We start from the raw sequence: 19,294 nt of genomic DNA on the forward strand, positions 1-19,294 counted from the left end.
CACGTGGTCTGTGGATGGGGTCAAGACCTGGAAGGTGGGGATGCTTGGGCAAAGTCTCCACCTGTGACCCCATCAAAGGCAGGCCAAGTTAACCTTCTCTTCTACTCCTTGGATGAAGGTGACTTCTGATTTAAAGCAGGAGCTTGACAAGAAGGGAACAAGGCTTATCAGAAGTGTGGCCTTGACAGTCACTGAACCTCTCTGAGCTTCAAACTCTTCACCTCTAAAGTGGGGCTCACAATGCTTGCCACAGAGGGCTGTGAGGTTTACAGGAGACAATTATAATGTGCTTGGCGGGGACCAACAGAGCCACCACATCCTGACTTCCAGGGGCTCCTTTCCCCACTAAAAATACTAAAAATTATTTTTCATGACTGCATGGTTATGAAGATAAATGCAATCTACCTCAATTATATTCACCTTTATACCAATGCAGTCAAGGTATGCACCTTGCTTATTGCAAGAAGTAAAACATTTGGGGGGGGGTGCTCCTGAAAGTTTCACGACTGCAGGCACTGTGCTTGCTGTGTCCAGGGGCCAGCCCTTGGCACTACAGGCAAGCACTAAATCTTTTCATCTTCACAGTGCCACAAGGCAGGCATTATTAGCTCCATTTGCAAAGAAAGCGCAGAGAGGTTGAGCAATTTGCCCAAGGTCACACAGCCACTTAGTAGCAAGGGCAGAGATTTGACTCCAGATCCCCCTGATTCTGGAGTCTGCCCTCCTGGCATGCCTCAGGAAGTGAGATAATTTGGAGGGCTGCCAACTCTGAGTGATCATGTCCCTTGGTAATGGAAACTATGATTACATTCAGGGCCCGCTCCTGCGGGGCCTGTAAGGTGGAAGTAGTCTACAGGAGGGCCCCTGTGTCCTGGCCTCTTGGTTGTCTACTAATTTGGGAGGGGGCTGGGTGACACACTCAGGCTGGTTGTTTGAGAGTCTCTGGGCATTTGAGCTGCCACCCCCAGGCAGCAAGATGTCCTCAGAGCCTCTGGGACACGGAGCACCAAACTCCAGCAGAGCGGGTTGCTGTTTGCTTCGTGCCTCTGTGTTCTTGAAAAGGACAAAGGAAAAGAGAGAAAAAGAACTTTGGACACAGACCAAAGCCACTCAGGTTTTCGGCTGGGTGTCCCCGTGCCATCTTCTCTATGAGGAGGGTCTGACAAGTGTCACCTGAGCAACGGGTCAGAGCCATTCCCTTCCACGCACGCGACACTGCAATTTTAAACAATTGTGGCTTGAGACAAAGATCCTCCCGGGGAAGGAAAATCTAACCAAGTTTGCAGTTTCCAGCTTCGGTGCTTCTTGAATTATACATGGGCAAAACCCCCTTGAAGGCTGCTTTTTAAGCCGTGAGGGGAAGGCATATAATTTTGGTCTCTGGCGTTCTGCTAGAACACTTGCTGAAAATGGGGCCCCTCCCCAGCCAAGTGGCGTTTGCCTCGAGACCAAATGGGGGACGTTTGACGCCTCAAATAGCTTCAAGCTGCCAGCAGAAAGGGTGCCGAGGGAACTGGTTCTTTTTCTCTTGGCCACAGTCTTGTCTCCTTAAGGCTTCTGTCCATAGGAGGCCCCTGCCTGGCGGTGGCAGCTGTAACACAGGCCACAGGCATTCTGCTCCTGCCTGGCTAGAAGGAGGGAAAAGTACTATGTCCTTTGGGGAGGGGAGGCAGGGGACTGGTTCCGGGCCTGCAAGGTGCAGCAGGTTTCAGCCAGGCCACGCTTCAGCCTGCTCTGGGAGATGGCATCTCCAGGCCCAGACTGCCCCAACTCCATGCTGGGTCCAGAAAAGACAGAGATATTTTTGGCCCCTGTAATCTGTCTCTAGTTGTCTGTAGCTGCAAAATGCTACCCAGAAGGGGCTCGCTGGCACTCTTCTCTCCCACTGGGGTTTGCCCAAGGACAGTGGACAAGGGCATTTGAAGGATCTGAGTCAGCTGGGGTCATTTGGGTCATTGGTGGCTTAAGAATGTGAGCCCTAGTGACTGTTATGGGGGTTGGGATGGAGCTTTGTAACTTATTAGCTGTTGGAACTCCAGGTGGTTACTGTACCTCTGGGACCCTCTGTTTCCCTGTCTGTAGAATGGGCTGATTACCTACTTAAAAGGGTTGCTGTGAAAACGAAGTTCCTGCCGAGTGCCTTTAGCACAGTAACTGGGTAGAGTTTAAAGCACTCCAAAAATGATGGCTATTGTGATCATCTGCACGTTGAAGATGAGGAAATGACCAGTGGTATGACTCTTGGTAACTCAGAGGGGGTGTGTGTGTGCGTGTGCACGCACGCGTATGTGAGCGCCTGTGCCCACGGAGTGTGAATGTGTGTCTGTGCACACGCTCCAACCAAAGGTCTGGGGAAGAGCCCTAGACGCAGAAACCTGAGAAGGGCAAATACTTCATTATTTAGAGTCAAAAGCTACTCATTAGGCGAGACTCACTTAGAAAGAAAAGCTGACCTACAAGTGTAAGATGTTATTATAAGTGATGACAATGATTATAGGATGAGGGTGTGAGCGGAGAGAGGGAGCCAGAGAGGTTAATGTCCATTAACTACCTCAAATTAGGAGATGGGCTTCTGCAGACACTTCGGGGCGAAACCTAACGGTCTGTTTATTTACCTCACGGGGAGCTCTTAGCACATCAAAAAGGTATTTAAAACACAACCCCCCCCCTCAACAATTAGCTTTAGGAAGAAGAGTAAATATGGACGCAATTTATCACTCCAAGAGAGCCCTGCTATCAGAGACAGATGCCGTCAGTTAAATAAAACAGACCCTAAAACCCTCCGGAAAGATCAACCCAGAAGCAGTTTGCTAATTTGCCGATCATCGGAGGACAGTAGGACTTTGGCGGCATATCAACAATTCATACCTTTCTGCTAATTTTTTCTAACCTAAGTTACACGCCACTTTTCTCATCCAGCAGGGGAAGGATGACTCAGGAATGAGTTGATGGTGATTTCACTGGCTTTGTCCATTTTTTTTTTAAAGGAATTCTAGTAGTTTCTTTATTTATTTTAATGCAGGTACTGGGGATTGAGCTCAGGACCTCGTGCATGCTAAGCACACATTCTACCACTGAGCTTTACTCTCCAACCCCCCAAACCTGGCTTTGTCCATTTTTAATTTTAAAAATGTAACAGAAGGAAGTTGAATACTGAAAGAGCCACGGGATTGGGACTTGACTATAGGGGCACCAGTCACCCCAGTTTGCCAGGGACTGAGGGGTTTCAGTGCTACAGCTGGGAGAGTCCCAAGCAAACAGAGATAAGTGGTCACCCTGCTTATGCCCCCCCTTCCCCAGGCCCCAAGTTGAGTATCAGTCAATCTCAGTTGGAGTAATAGTGGGCAGAAGCTGGCTTGCGGCTTCCCTGTTAGAAATTCTACCTCCCCCCATATGGCAAGACAGACTGTGAACCCATTAGCAACAGGAATGTGGGGTCACGTGGGGCCGGTGCCTGAGAGCCACACACACGGAGCTAAGCATCCAGGGAGACCTCTCATAGGTGAAGGCACGGGGGGCCGAAAGCTGATCTTGTACAGATTGCTTTTAACTTCCCAGAGAACTCTTGATGGAAAATTGCAGAGCCTGGCGACTCTCCGCAGACTCCAGAATCTCTGCCCCGCTGCTCGCTGTGTATCCGAGCGTGTTATATAAACCGGGGCAAGAACGCACACGATATACTGGAAATGCACCTCGTCCTACCATTTCAGCTGTTTCCACTGCTTCTGAGATTTCGTATATAAATATCTCTGTGTGTGCGTTTGTGTGTACGTTTCTTGACATATTTACGAAGTCCCAGTTTGCCAACCTTCGGGGCATAATGCAAGAACTATTTTTCATCCTAATCTGCTGTAATGGCATGTTTTATTATACTTTTTCAGCTGTTTCCATTGCTTTTGCTGTTTCATGTTTTATGTATTTTAACAAATGCTTTAATTTTAGGATGTTGTGCCCTAAGATGTTTTCACAAAGGCTCACTTTGGAAAATCGAGGGGATTCACAGTGATGGCCTTGGAGGCTCTACCCACACACAGCCCGGCACAGAGGAAAGAGGGTCCAAATACAGGGTAGGAAGCAGACACCCTTGAAGGCAGACCCAGGAGGCTGATGGCTTAAAGGCCTGGTGTCCATAACATCAAGATGTAGGGGGACTCTGTGTTCACCTGGGGTTTCTGCCCTGTTTTAGCCCTAAAAGTCTGGCACCCTGGAACCCCTTCAGTTCTGGACAAAGCAGGATGGTTGGTCTCCCTACCAAGATGGCGGGTTTGATGCTTGAATAGGCTGGTTCTTAGCAGGTGGGGAGGGCTCTCAGTGTGACACAGAAGAAGCTCCGGGTTTGCAATGCCCTCTTCTTAGTTTAAAACCCCAGCTCTGCCAATGCTATCATCACCGTTTGAATCTGAGGAAGTCACTTAGACCCTAAGTCTCAGTCTCCTCATCTGGAAAATGGGGCTGGGGAAAGCGTATCATCGTGCAGAAGTGCTGTAAGGGAGGGATGGAGGAAGCAACGTGTGTTCTTCACCTGGTACACAGTCTCCCTGTCCCCCAGCCCAACAATGAGGGAGTCACACCGGATGCTTTTGAAGTGCTCAAAAGCCATGTCCTGTGCCAGATTTAGGCACCAACGTGTCCCAGTAGCCTGTTCAGACCCTTTGGTAGTGGGGGCTGAGAGACACAAGTGGTATAATAATAATAATATATTATAAAATATCTTATAAATATGCTACTTTATATTGTAAAGTATTACAGTAATAATGGTAATAATAATAATAATAATAATAGCTTCTGTTTACTAAGTGTTTACTCTGTGCCAGGCAAGCCCTGTGTTAAGCATTGCCCTTCCTCATCCCATGTAATCTCCCAGCAGGACACTTGCTGGGTAGGTGAGATCATGATTCCCATTTTGCAGATGAGGAAATGGAGACTCAGAGAGGTGAAGACATTTACCAAAGACCACACAGCAAGCAAAAGTTCAATGGGGCATTTGCGAGCACATCGGTGTTACTCCAACATCCCTGCTTTTTAGCACGACACCCTGCGGTGTCTGTGCCTGGAAGGAGTGGAGAGTCACCTGGGGCTGTCAGGCATTGAGAAGAAATACAGAGGGAAGGTCAATGGGCAGAGCTGAGAAGCCTTTTGGTTGTTGGGCCTCACACACCTGCTCCAGCCTGGAATGATCCCAAAGTGGGGCAGGGGGTGGGGCCCAATCTTTGATACCTGCCCTTCTCCTTCCCCTTTCTCTCCCACACCCACTCCATACCCACAGCCCACCATGGACCCTCCTGCCTGTGTCTATGCATACATGTATGTTCCCCTGAGCAGGAACATTATTACTTTTCCTTTACGCCCTATAGCCTCTCTCTGAAAACTCCTATTCACACTGCAAAGCCCAGCTCCTCAATGTCCAGGCCCTTATCCCTTTAGACTCCCACTAGTGGCTTCTTTACTAACTTAATTGTAGCGTCTGCCCGTGCCTGACACAAGATGATAAAAGTTGGAATGTTTGTTGGTCAGAGAAGTCTCAGTTGTCTCACTCCCTCCATCTGGAAGACAATCAGCCAATGCGTTTCAGACCCTGACAATGTGCTACATACACCACTGTGTTTAATTTAATTAATGGAGCCTCAGGAGCATCATCATCTCTGTTTTCTAGATCATGGGTAGGCAAACTACAGCCCGCGAGCCGGCTGCCTGTTTTTGTAAATAAAGTTGTATTGCACACAGCTGCGCTCATTCATGTGCGTATGTCCACGGCGGCTTTCACGCTACAGCAGCAAAGTTGAAGAGTTGCCACAGAGACAGCATGGCCTGCGAAGATATTTACTGTCTGATCCTTTGCAGAAAAACTGTGCCAACTCTGTAAACCAAATGAAGACCTGAGGTCAGAGAGGCTGAGCAACTTGCTCCAGTTAACTCAGCCAGCCAAGGACAGCCCTGGGGTTCAAACCTGGAACCCCAGGTTTCCAAAGCAGTGCTCTTTCTGTGTCCCCAGATGCCATCCTTACTTTCTTCCAAGTCCCCGTCTGCAGAGGTTCCCCATTGCTCTGCATAATGCCACACGGAGAAGGCTCCCTCCTGCCTGGCTTGGGGGCCGAGAGCAGTCGCTGCTACAGAGGACCCCCCTGCACTCAGGTGTGAGCTGTTAAGGCACACTGGAGCTCAGAAAAAAGGAAGTGGGCTGGGGAAGATTTGTTTTTTTTTTTTAACAGGATGAAAATGCATTTGATAAAGAATCTCACCTCGCCTGCTGATCTCATTTCCCAAGCACTTTACGGATAAACCAGTGGTGCCAAGTGAATCAGTCCTTACTTAACTGCTCTGCTGTTCCCAGTTTTCAGGGGCCGGATCCAGGACAGCTTGCAGGGGGCAGGGCCTTCCTTCGGCCTTGAGACCGCCCCTCAAAGCAGGAGACAAGACTCCTTCCCATATCCCAGAGCCCAGCTCCTCTGATGCCCCCATGGCGCCCCCAACCAGCGCCCATCTTCCCCATTCCCACCCTGCAGCTCCGCCTGCCCCACTCTCCTGGGGTCTGCTTCCCTAGCCGGCCCTGGGAGCTTGATTTCAAACTGAGATACAATTACAGATCACGTTCCTTTTCTTCCCCACTTTTTCTTTCTAATAAAGCTGTTTTGTGTCTCCAACCCCCCCCCCCTTTTCCTGCATTCCTCCCATTTTAGTCTTCCCGCTCCCCCTCCTGTAGGAAATGTCTTGGATTCTCTCACCGGGGTGTAATGGTTAAATTGCTACCAGCTGATTAAACAGCAGAAGTTGAAGCTGTAATCCTTGGGCGTTCAGGAACCCGGGGATTCAGAGACGAGGGCCCTGACCCGCTTGGCCCCTGCTGACCCCCCTGCGATGTGCTGCCTGGGCTCCACTCTTCTCATTGTCCCAGGCCGCCTGGTAGAATCCGAAGGGAAGGGAAGGGAAGGAGCAAGGGGAGGAAAAGGAGAGGGGAGGAGGGGGTGGATGCCTCCCTGTCCCCTGGCCCAACCTCTGAGGAATGTCTGCTTCCACCCCTGTCCCTTCCCTGCCCCCCTGTAAAGCCACACACACACACACACACACACACACACACATTCTTGCATACACACTCACACTCACACACACCGGGATCCCCAGTCCCACACCCCAGGTTTCTCACTCTGCAGAATGCAAGCCAGAAAAAGACAGGTCCGCCTCCCAGAAACCCTTCCTCCCGCACCTGCCCCCACTCCCCCGGGAAGGGTCGGGAAGATAGAGAGGTGTGAGCTGGGAGAGGCGTCTGGGGACAGGGAGGAGGATGGCTGTAGGGCTGTAGGGATGGCAGACTTAGGTTCAACCCTGGCTCTGACAGCACATCATTGTGCCCAGCCTGGCACAAAGCACGTCTCATTTCAAACGGCCGGCGCTGAGAGCTGGGGGCAGTGAATCATCAAAGCCCCACCCTCCATAAAAGCTGTGTGCCCCTGGGCTCCTTGCTGGACTCCTCTGACCCTCAGCTCCTCCTCTGCAAATGCCATCACCATGCTTTCCCAATGGGCCTGTGACAACTGGACATGACACTCCACAAGCCAGGCTCCCACGAGGGTGTCTCTCCAGTTCTGACTCAGGCTCTGGGTGAAGACTAGCAAGGGGTGGTGAGCCTCCTTGGGAAAGTTAATTCCTATGGAAAGCACAGTTCAGACGAGTGGAGGATCTGGCCTGGATTCCTCCTGTCTCACACTGACTCAGAAACCAAAGAGCAGAGCCTGTGGATGAAGAGGGAACTGGCTACAAGCACAGGGGATGGCTGCGACCTGTCCAAGTACACTGCTCTCAGAAGCATCTTTTCTCTTTCCATAGGGGGAAAGAAAAGCCTCTGTATTAGTCAGGGTTCTCCACAGAAACAAGCAGAACTACCTCTAGGTAGATAGAGATATGAGATAGATATCCTGGATGTAGCATAGGCAGAACACAGATAAATCCATATCTAGATGCAGGTGTACTATCAGCCCTCCTTATCTGCTGATTTCACATCCGCCGATACAGAGGGCTGACTGGATTCATTGTACTAAGCCACTTTGTGTAGGGGACTTGAGCATCTTCGAACTGTGGTATCTGCTGGGGGTCCTGGAACCAGTCTCTACGACACCAAGGGACAACAGATATGCCTATACAGGTATTACACATACCCAAATCTACCTATCTATTGAGAGGAAGAGGCAGAGAAAGAGATTTATTATAAGAAATTGGCTTGCACAAGTATGGAGGCTGTGAAGTCCCACGATCTACCGTCTGTAAGCTGGAGACCCAGCAGAGCCAGTGGTCTAAGTTCCAGTCCAAGGGGAAGACTGACTCCAGCTCAGAAATAATCAGGCAGAGAGAGCGAGCTCCACTTCCTCTGCCTTTTTGTTCCATTCAGGCCCCTCAAGGGATTGGAGGAGGCCCGCCACAGAGGGGAGGGCCATCTGCTTTGTTCTGTCTGCCCATCCAGATGCTAATCTCATCCTTAAACACCCTCACAGACACACCCAGAAATTGTGTTTAACCAAATATCTGGGCACCCTGTGGCCCCGTCAAGCTGACACATAAAACTGAATATCACAGGATCCGAGTCAGGTAGGAGAGGGCAGAGGGGCGGGCTGCTCGAGGGCTGTAGGTCAGGCCGGTCTCTGTGCAGCAAGGTGACTAGTGTTCCCCCAAATCCATGTCCGCCTGGAAACTCAGCGTGTGACCTTGTTGGGAAATGGGGTCTTTGAGGACACAGCCAAGTTGGAATTGAGATGAGATCAGACTGGATTAGGTTGGGCCCTACATCCAAAGAGAATGTCCTTATAAAAGACAGAAGGGGCCACAGACACAGGGAAGAAGGCCATGTGAAGACAGAGGGGGAGACTGCAGGATGCTGCCACAAGCCACGGAATGCCTGGGGCCCCCAGAAGGTGGGAGAAGCAAGGAAGGGTCCTTCCCCCGAGACTTGAGAGGGAGCATGGTCCTGCTGACACCTGGATTTTGAACTTCTGGCTCCAGAATTGTGAGACAATACTTCTTTTTTTTAAGATTGGAGAGATGAGACCTGCAGTCTTAGGCATCCTTTCCTAGGTTTTAAGCCACCCAGTTGGCGGTAACTTGTTAGAGCAGCCACAAGAAACCGATAACACCCTGCAAAGCATACATCATTGGTCCCATTTTACGAAAGAGGCACAGAGGGGGAAAGTCCTCTGTCTCAAATCACATGGCTGGTTGGAAGCGAAGGCAAGATTCAAGTTCAGGTCTAACTCCAGTGCCTGGAGTTGGTTCCAACACTGAGTTCACCCAGATGGGACATTTCTATGGGAGAGAGACATGCTTTTGATGGAAGGGAAGACAAGCACTGGATTTCTCTGCCACCAGCTAACAGGCTGTCAAGGGAGCTGTGGCCAGGGTTCCGAGAGATGGGCCCCACAGTCTCAGGCATCCTTTCCTAGGCTGAGTTCCCAGGAAGGGGTGGGTAGGGGGAGTAGATCTAAAAATTTCAGTGATGGAATTGTGAGAGAAAGAAACTCTGGTCACAGCTGGTTTGACCAGAACATTCTTCTTGTCTGGGAACTGCCCTGACCTTGGTGGGGGGAATAAGCTACTAAAACTGGGTATTTACCTAGAAGTAGGGCTGGGGCAGGTGACTGGAGCATAGAATTCAGGAAGGCATTTGCTCCTGGGGTTGTGCCAGGACCCAGCCCCGGGTGGTGTGAGCCTGAGAGTAAATGCCTCCTTATATTTTGCATGGTGCTTGCCACACCCCTGGCCTGTCCCGTCCCAGGGGAAACTCATCAGAGGAACAGAGGACTTTCTGGGCCGTGGACAGCTAGTGAGCTGTGGAGCCACAGCTTACACAGTTTACATCCTGGCTTTAGCCACTTACTAGCTGAGTGACCATGAATGGGTCTGTTCTCTTATCTGAACTCAGTTTTCTCATCTGTAAAATGGGGATAATAGATTAAAACCACTTGTTGGCTGCGGTGGGGATTAAATGAGAGTCTGCATGTGGAGTGCCCAGCACTCAGTAATGTTAGCTGTGGTTGTCACATCTGCAGCTCAGAAAGAGGAAGTTAGCTGGGGAGCTGCCTCTGGAGGCAGATCAAAGGTGGCCAGCCAAGTTGATGAGCCGGTTGGGTGTATCTTCAGAGTGAACAACAACTGGTCATTTCTTGTTTAAGAAAAAAGCCAAGCTCAGGCTGGAAGGGTGAGGCTGCAGCCTGTGCACACAGCCGTTTAGGAATCTTCCCAGCCCTGTGCAGGGAGCCACAGCTTGCCAGCCTCTTCCTTCTGTCCGGATGGGATCCATGGAGCTCCTGGAGCACCGCCCGGACCATCTCCTGGTGGAGGAGCACTGGAGAGATTTCCGGCTCCCCACTAGTTTCAGCTCCAAATACATGAGCTGGTCACCTCCCAGTGTCCTGGTGTTTCCGGCTGAGCCAGAGAGGACACTGGGTTGGGTCTCTGGTGATAAAGACAGGTTGGGTTGAGCAACAGAATCTGCTCCTTATCCAAGCAACAGATCTTTTCTAAAGTTCAGCTCTGGTCTGATGCCCTGCCTGTGGCAGTGGTTCCTACTCCCACCATCATGAGTTCACAATTCTCCAGGCTGACAGTGGTGGTCCACAACCCTCCCCATAACCACCACCAGCCTGAGGAGGAAGGCAGACTGGACCTTGCATCAGTTCACCTGCTTTTACTCTCAAGCTCATTGACTTTCTCTCCCGACCCTTGTTCCCACCCCAGAGAGAGACACGTACATCCAATGCAAGAGGTAGGTTCAAAGTTCCTATTTGGGTTTGGTTTTTTTTTATTTTAAAGGTGGGGCTGCCCATCTGCCCAAGGCAACCCCTTTCCAATTTTCCAGCTTGAACTATAGCCCCTGCCTGCTTTCTCGCACCTGGCTTGAACCCAGCTCCTTAACCTGTCCCTCTGCCAGGCTCCCAATGCGACATTCACACTTTTCCATTAGCACAATTATCACATCCTCAATGAGAGCATCTACCATTTATTGAGCTGTTACTATGTGCCAGGCACTGTGCTAAAATCTTTCCCCACGTTATCTCATTTAGACCTGGCAATAACCCTAAGAGAAGAAGATTATTTTACAGATGAGCCTAAAGTAATTCTTTTATGTGAGAAGATTACTTTATAGAGAGGATAGACTGCTTGACCAAGTCCACCCATCTCGGGAAGCTGGGTTTGAATACAAGTCTGTTCGATGTCGCATTCGGGGAACCTAAACTTCCCAATAAGCTATCCCGTACTTTAGTTACCTGCAGACTTCTCCCCATGCTCAACCTTGGGTCCCCATGTCCCCCAGGGAATAGAATCTCAGAGAGAGAGGCACAGCTATTATTTTTTAAAAAGAAATTATATAAACTCACAAATGAATTCTATTAAAAACAAAGGAAGTAAGTATTTAAAACTCCTCGCTTCTAAATCAATTGAATGCATTATCCTATTACTTATGCTCTTGAGATGATTTCTGTCTATTACGTCTGTACTGGGAAAATACTATACAGTATTCACTGCTACTGTACACCTGCACAACTCTTCCCAACTCTGTTCAATGACCTCATGCTGGTAGCTTAAAACTGGCCGTGACAGGAATATTTACACCACGGTAATTGGCAAATGCTGCAAATCAGGGTTTTGCTCCAGAGAGCCAATTATTAAACACTTACCCGCACACCTCGGATCCCAACTTTTGTGGTCAGTGTTAGTCATCTCCTTTGAAGAGATGAAGCAACTGAGTCTCAGAAATGCAAGTGATTGGCCCAAGGTCAACTGCTAGAAAGTGGTGGAGCCAGGACAAGCCCCGAGTTCATGCCATTTCCACTGCACTGATACACCTTTATGTCTACTGAAGACAGAAAAATTTTAAAAATTTAGGAGCTCACTCCCTTCCAACCTACCCCAACCTTCAGCTGCTGCCTTGTGTTTGGTGAGTAAAAGCAGAAGGTGGTTGAAGATTCCAGCCATGCAGAAGGCCTCTGGTTCAGAGAGAAGCATGGTAGGTAAATCCTTGGCCTGGGAAGGAGGGGGAGAGAGAGAGAGAAAGAAAAAAAAGACAAGATCAAGTTTTCAACAGACTGAAATCTCATTCCATTCACCTGAGCCTTTAACAGCTAGGGCTATGCTGGCCAATTAAAAGCAGTTTCATCTCTGGCGTCTCTTAGTGGGTTATTTAAAAGACTTAAAAAAATTAATCTTTCATTTATCCCAAGAATAAAACAACATTCCTGCCTCACCTCCTATCCAGCCATTCTTTTCAAAATGACGAGGTACAGTTAAATAAACGTTATTAATCGCAGACCGGAACTGCAATTTTTCTGAACTCTGTGGACCTAGCATGATTTGTTGCTTCTTTCGGTTACACGTGTATTTTTATGTAGATTCAAGGTCCCTCTTCTGAAAGAATCATGAGCTCAGCAAATATCAGAAAAGCCTGAAACTCATCGGTTGGTAAATATCATTAGTTCCGTCTCTAGGAGGGCAGAGAATTTGGCCTGGGTGCCCTAGAGGGACCTGATCCTTGCTCCTGGGAGTTTGATAATCTGGTTGGGGATTTAAAGGCAAGCACAGCTAAATGGCTAAAGAACAGTGAGAAGAGGAAATGCAGGTATTGAATATATCTGCAGGGCGATTCAACAACTATTACTTGAGAGAGGTAACCTCAAACAACACTTAGAAATCATTGGTATAGACTTTCAAACGAGCAAAGTTGAGGGGGGAAGAAAAACCCCAACGGCGTTCAATACTGGTAAGGATCTGCGGGGATTACGCCCTCCACTCCCCATCCATGTAGTTCAGGAGGAGCTGATTCCACCTCTGGCTGGTATGGGTGTGTGGTAGACAGACTTCCAAGGTGGCCCCTGGTGATCCCTGTCTCTCGATGTTCACACCCTTGTATAATCCCCTCCTCCTGAGTGTGGGCTGAACCTAACAACTGGCTTCTAATCAACAGAATATAGCAAAAGTGATGGGAGGTCACCTCTGTGATTTCCGTGATGCTGGCAGACTATCTCTATTTCCATCTCATACTGCTTGCTTTGATGAAGTAAACAACCATGTGGGGGAGCCTATGTGGCAAGGAACTAAGGGCAACCTTCAGCCAAGGCAACTGTCAGTGAGAATCTGAGACCCTTGGTCCAAAATCCTGTGAAACACCGAGTCCTGCCAACAACCACTAAGTAAGTTTGGAAGTGGGTACTTTCCCATTCGAGTCTTCAGATGAGTCTGTGGACCCAGGGCCAACACCTTCATAGCACCCTTATGAGAGGATGTGAAGCAGAGGACCCAGCCAACCTGTGCCTGGATTCCTGACCCACGGAAGATTGTGAGATAATAAATGTGGGCTGTTTTAAATTGCTAAATTTGGGGGTAATTTGTTATATAGTAACAGATGACTAAGACATATGATCCTGGATAGACATATGATCCTGGTCTAACCAACCAGAGCATTGCATTCCCCTACCTACAATGATTAGTTCAGGGCTGTCCATGTGATTCAGGGTTAGGGCCAATCCTGGGACTTTTATAAGATCAGAGGGGGAAGAGACGCTCTGTCCATTGGTCTTGCAGTTGAGAACTGCCAAAGACTACCTTGTGAAGAGGATCTACCAGAGAATGAAACAATATAACACCATAAGACAGAGATTTCAGGGCCCTGACAACATTTTGTGGAGCTCCTAGATCCAGCCTTGCCTGAAACATTCCCTATAGAATTTTTAGTTATATAATCTAATCAATACTGTTTACTACTTAAGTTGTTTGGTGTTGGGTTTCTCTTATTTATTAAAGCCTCTTTTAGTCATTCATTTGATAGGTATTCATTGAGTTTTTACATGTGCTAAGGGCTGTAGGGGTAAAAAGGATTAGAATTAGTTATTGAACTTGGTCTCAATGTGTTTCCTTAAGGGAAAAAGCTATACATGTATCTATAACATCTATTTGAAAACATAAGCTCCTCAATTTTAGGAGTACCATTCTTTTCATGATTTCAGTACAATCATGAAAAGTGAGTTAGATACTCTCACTATCTAACATACAGTAGGTGCTCAATAAATGTTTATTGATCCTAAAATGATCCAAATGCTCTGGAAGAAATCCAGAAAGAGGACAAACCACTTTTAAGGAGGACTGGGAAAGACTTCATGAAGAAGAAATCTGAGGTACTGAGTTTGAAAGGATAGATCGGATAGAACTTGGAGAGATGAGGGAGAGGGTATTCCAGGCAAGGGAGCAGCATGAGCCTAGAAGAGTGTGATGTCTATGGATCAAGTGGGCTGGACTACAGGGTGGATGAAGGACTCTATGGAAGATAAGGCGAGGAACACAGGATGGGATCAGATCTTAGACAGTTTTGGATAACAATGTATTCTTATGAACAACAAACTTAGCAGTTCATAATAATAAACATTAGTGATTTCACAGTTTCTCTGCACCAGTAATTCAGAAGCAGCTTAGGTGGTTCTGGCTCAGGGTCTCTCATGAGGTTGCAGTCAGGATGTCAGCTGGGGCTGTAGCCTCATCTGAAGGCTAGACTGGGGCTGGAGGATCTGCTTCCAAGATGCCGAACTGATGTGTTGGCAAATTGGTGCTCGTTGGCAGAAGACCTCAGTTCCTCAACACGTGGACTTACTCCTAAGGCTGCTTGAGTGTCCTAATGATATAACAGCTGGTTCCCACAAAATGAATGATCCAAGAGAGAGGAGGGATCAGAAGCCACCATGTCACTTATGATCCAGCCTTGGAAGTCATGTTCCATCATGTCTGCAATATGCTATTATGCAGCTCAGCACTTTTCAATGTGGGAAGGAACTACAGAGGTATTCATAGAGGGGTGTGACTACCAGGTGGCAAGGACCGATCATTGGGGTCCACCTTGGAGGCTGGCTGTCACTAGTAATAATCAGTTATGTATTGACTGCCCATCACAGAAAACCCCACTAATAGTGGCTTATGCTATATGAACTTTTACTATTTATTTAACAAACGGTCAAGGTGCACATGGTCCCATTGCTGTCAGGGCTCAACAATGTCATCAGGAACTGCAGGCTATTTCTATTTTTTTACTCTCCCAATCTCAGAATATTAATTATGTCTGTTCTTATGGTTGCAAGACAGCTGCCACAGCACCAGACATTACATCCTCACATAACAGTGTCAAATACAAGATGAGAGAAAAAGGAAGAGAAGGAAAGAGAGGAATTATTCTTAAGCAATTCTTTTTCCCTTGGGAAAGAAAATCTTTCCAAGACTCCTCTGCCCCCCTCCCCGAAGACTTCCTATTACATCTATTTGACCAGAACTAGTTCACCTGCCCACCTCTACACCAATCACTGTCAAAGGGAAACAACACTGCCTTTGTTTTTTTGTTGTTGTTGTTCTTGTTTTCTAATTTAGACCCATTTGCTGGGCCTGGACAGACTGCTGCCCTGAACAACATCAGAGGAATTTATCAAGAAAGAAAAAAGAAAGGGTCATTGGGTGAGCGACCAATAGTGTCCACGATTATAATGATGATTATCCGAGGTCACGTTTCTTTGGACACTTATAACCCACCAGGCTCTGGACCAGGCACTTTACATGTATTACTTCACTGAATCTTTGCAGCCACTATGTGAGACAGGTTCTACCTAGCACCCATTTATTACGGGTTGAATTATGTCCGCCCCACCTCCCACCAAGTACTTCAGAATGTGACCTTATTTAGGTCATTGGAGATATAATTAATTAAGATGAGGTAATTAGGGTGGGCCCTTATCCAATATGACTGGTGTCCTTATACAAAGGGGAAATTTGGACACAGATACAGACACACATAGAAGGAAGACAATGGGAAGAGACCCTGGGGGAGAGGGCCATCTCTACACACTAAGGAGGGAGGCCTGGGGCAGAGCCTTCCCTCCACAGCCCTCAGAAGGAAGCAACCCTGCTGTCACTTTGATTTCCAGCTTCCGCCCTCCAGAATCGTGAGACAACGAGTTTCTGTTGTTGGAGCCACCCAATTTGTAATACTTCGTTACGGCAGCCCTAGCAGACGAGTACGCCATTTTACAGAGTAACAGCTGGAAAGTTAAGTAAATTTTCCAAGTACTGATTTTTAACCCAGGTCTCTCTGACCCCAAAGCCCATGCTCTTAACCACAGGTCTGAGATGGACCGTATCCTGCAGCAGTGGGGAGAAAGTCTGAGTGGCCCATCCGAGCCCTGTTTCAGGTGGAACCTCATCACTGCAGAGATCAAAAAGGTCCTTTTCGTGTCTATCATCCATCTCTTTTATCCCAGGCTCACTGCCTCTGGCCTGGTTTCTAGGAGACAGGCAGAACCCCTCCTAGAGGCCTCCTCGTAAAACCCCACCATGCGGATGAGAAGTAGGTAATTAAGTCCCTTCCTTTCTAGGACCTGTGGTCTCAGACTTTGATCTTTCTTCTCTCTGCCCTGAAGCTCCCCCAGCCACTGAAGGAGGCGTGAGCAGGCTGTGAGAATGGCTGGGTAAGGGCAAGCATCCGAGGGGACCGAGGACACACCTGGAGCCAGTGGGATAAGGAAGGAGCCCGGGCTGGAGACCTGACCCTGCCATGCTCCATGTGGCCATGATAAGAGCCCTGGGCCCCTGTCCACCCAGCGAGGGGCTGACAGTGCCGTCTCTAGGCCCCCTTCTTGGCTCCTGATACCCAAAGCCACTCGATAGCTTGGCGCCTCTATGTCCCCAACTCTAAAGCTTCATTGTCTACATTTATATACTACATTTTTGGTTAAAAAGGAAGAGAGAGGGAGAGCAGGAGAATAAGAAGCTGGCTCTTCTCTCTCGAGTCATTACAGAGCTCCCTCCCATCTCACCCCCAGTCCGTGGCCTCCTCCCTCTCTGTCTCTATTCAGTTTGCAAGGCTGTTATTCCTGCCAAATGAGTCACTGATGTGGGAAAGTTACTTTATTTTGGCAGACTTCACCATTGCTCCGAGAAATGGAGTCTGTGAGCCTACAGTCACAGAAGACACAGGTTATCGTTCATCCCTCTCTGCATTCACTCATTCATTCATTCATGCCCAGAGCACGTGATTAGCTCCTTCACATACACACACGGGCAACTTTACTTACTGCCTTTTATCTCAGGAAGTAAATGGGAAACTTAAACGAGGTAATATATGTAAAAGGCTAATAATAATAATTAATAATAATAATAATAATACCTAAGCCTCATTGAGTACTTATGTGTCAAGCTGCATGGTAAGCTTTTTCCTTAAATAAATAAGGCAATAAATCAAGCAGGCTTCATTTAATGCCTTTAATCCTAATGCTGCCTTCTGGGGCAGGGATGATTATTATCTTTGTTTTGGAGATTCCAAGGCTGAAGCTCAGAGGGGTCAAGGTGACCTGGCCACGGTCATTACACGTCTCGTAAGTGGCATAGGGAAGTCAAGCCCAGCTTCCTCTTCTCGTGACCCACATTTATAAGGTGCTGACCGCACGGCAGGCACTGAACTTACAACTTAGTTCTCCACTCCCAGCCCACTTGTTCTTCACACGAACCTGTGATGTCAGGACTGTGATTAGCATCTCTGTTTTCCAGCTGAGCAAACTGAGTTTTGGAGAAATGGGGCAACTTGCCCGAGGGGGCATGGCTATTACCCAGAAGAGCTGGGTGGAAGGCAGGCCGTCTTGGCTCAGAAGACGCTCTGTCCTCATTGTGAGCAGAGAGCCTGGCACTTAGCACTGAGCGTCCCACTCTTGTCGGCCACGCTCACCATCGGCACCATGGACACTCCTTCTGGTGTCCTCACATGGTCCTGAGGACATAGACCCTGTGACAGAGACAGTGCCGTGCGCTCACCAAACTCCGCGTCCTCATTCTCTGAGACACACAGGTGGACCTGGCAGTTAGGCAGGTTCATGTCACTGAAATCTGACCAATGGGGTCTGAGGATAAGTGAGAATTGTCACTTCCAAGCCTGGCCCTAAAAAAAAAAGCCTGTCATTCTATATCTGCTGGTCAGATGCAGAGGATCCCATGGAAGATTCTGAGACCCTAGGGGAGGGTGGAACCACTGAATTGGAAGATGCCTGGGCCCTGAGTGACTGCATGGAGCCAGGCTCTTCCAACGTGAACGATACTGGACTGTGATGTGGACCTCAGCCTTTATGGGGGTAACCACTGGGATGGGGCTGTTTGTTACAGCAGTCAGCCTATCCTCACTCATACAGATGTTATTGGATGGATTTTTAATATAAATGAGATTCTGGTCTGTTTCCTTGGAAAAGGGCTCACCTCCACCAGAATTCAAGCTCCATAAAGGTAGAGTCTCCTATGTCAAGTGCAGAGCCTGGCACACAGTAGGTCTTCAGGAAATATTTGAGGAAGTGATGGAATGAACCTCCCATCTCAGAAAGCTTCCTGGATGGTGATGCAGGAGGAAGGTCTTTATCATGCCACCTGATTCTCCATCCCTTCCCAACACTCCCACCAAGTAACCAGCATCTACCTCCCTGCATGTCCCTAGTATGGTGCTGGGGCAACAACCCCAGCAGTAATATCTAGAACCTGCTTGTCAAGGCTGATGTCACTGTATAAATATCAAGCTGACTTCATTCCATCCTAACTGGCTGTCAAATCTGGGAAAAGCCAAGTGGAGTGGGCTCCAAGCTGCACACACTATATTCAGATGTTTACAGAAAACCAGCGCACGAGGATTTGCTCGAAAGCTAAATTTCCTCTTAGCCAAAGCCCAGAAATACCTTTTAAACCCTGAGCAAATAAAGCCAGAGAAAAAAAGGCATTTTCCCTCTGACGGAGCCCTCGAAGCCTGGGAGATCTTCAACTCTGGCAGGAAGCGAGCTTGCTGCAAAAAGTGTGCTACATGGTGGAGCCACTCGCTGCCCACAACCAGCCCCTTTGAGAACTTTCCCTCTGGTCCCAAAGCACATGGCACAAACAGCCACGAGCCCTAGCCCTGACTTCAGACTTCAAATAGAAGCCCTGAAATGCACTTGTAGGTCCACTAGAACAGATAATATTGGCTCAGAATAAAGTAAAACTGAGCATTGTTATTTTTTTTTAAGTTAACCAACCCAACAAAACCGTTTCCCTATGGAGTATTGAACAGAGTGGGATGTACGCCAAACAGAAATTTGCTAGAACCATCACTGACGTTGAGAATACTGGCTGACATTTATCGAGTACTTCCTAGGTGCCAAGCGAGGGCTTTCTACAGAAACCTCATTTAATCCTCACAGCTTCTGAGACAGAAATGGTCATTATTATGTCTTTTACAGATGCAGAAATGGAGGAGCAGAGAGGTTCAGTAACAGCTTTG

At 48.2% G+C, this 19,294-nt stretch overlaps 1 long non-coding RNA gene across 1 annotated transcript in view; it reads right to left on the reverse strand.

Moving 5' to 3' along the window:
* LOC135319774 (uncharacterized) overlaps nucleotides 1–19,294 on the reverse strand; it is a 250,971-nt gene that overhangs the window by 64,648 nt on the left and 167,029 nt on the right. The window contains exon 3 of the long non-coding RNA XR_010378644.1: nucleotides 11,892–12,006. This is a non-coding gene — a long non-coding RNA (uncharacterized LOC135319774). The remainder of the gene's footprint in view (nucleotides 1–11,891; nucleotides 12,007–19,294) is intronic.

This window comes from Camelus dromedarius, chromosome 31, assembly GCF_036321535.1.
Source record: "Camelus dromedarius isolate mCamDro1 chromosome 31, mCamDro1.pat, whole genome shotgun sequence".
NCBI lineage: Eukaryota > Metazoa > Chordata > Mammalia > Artiodactyla > Camelidae > Camelus > Camelus dromedarius.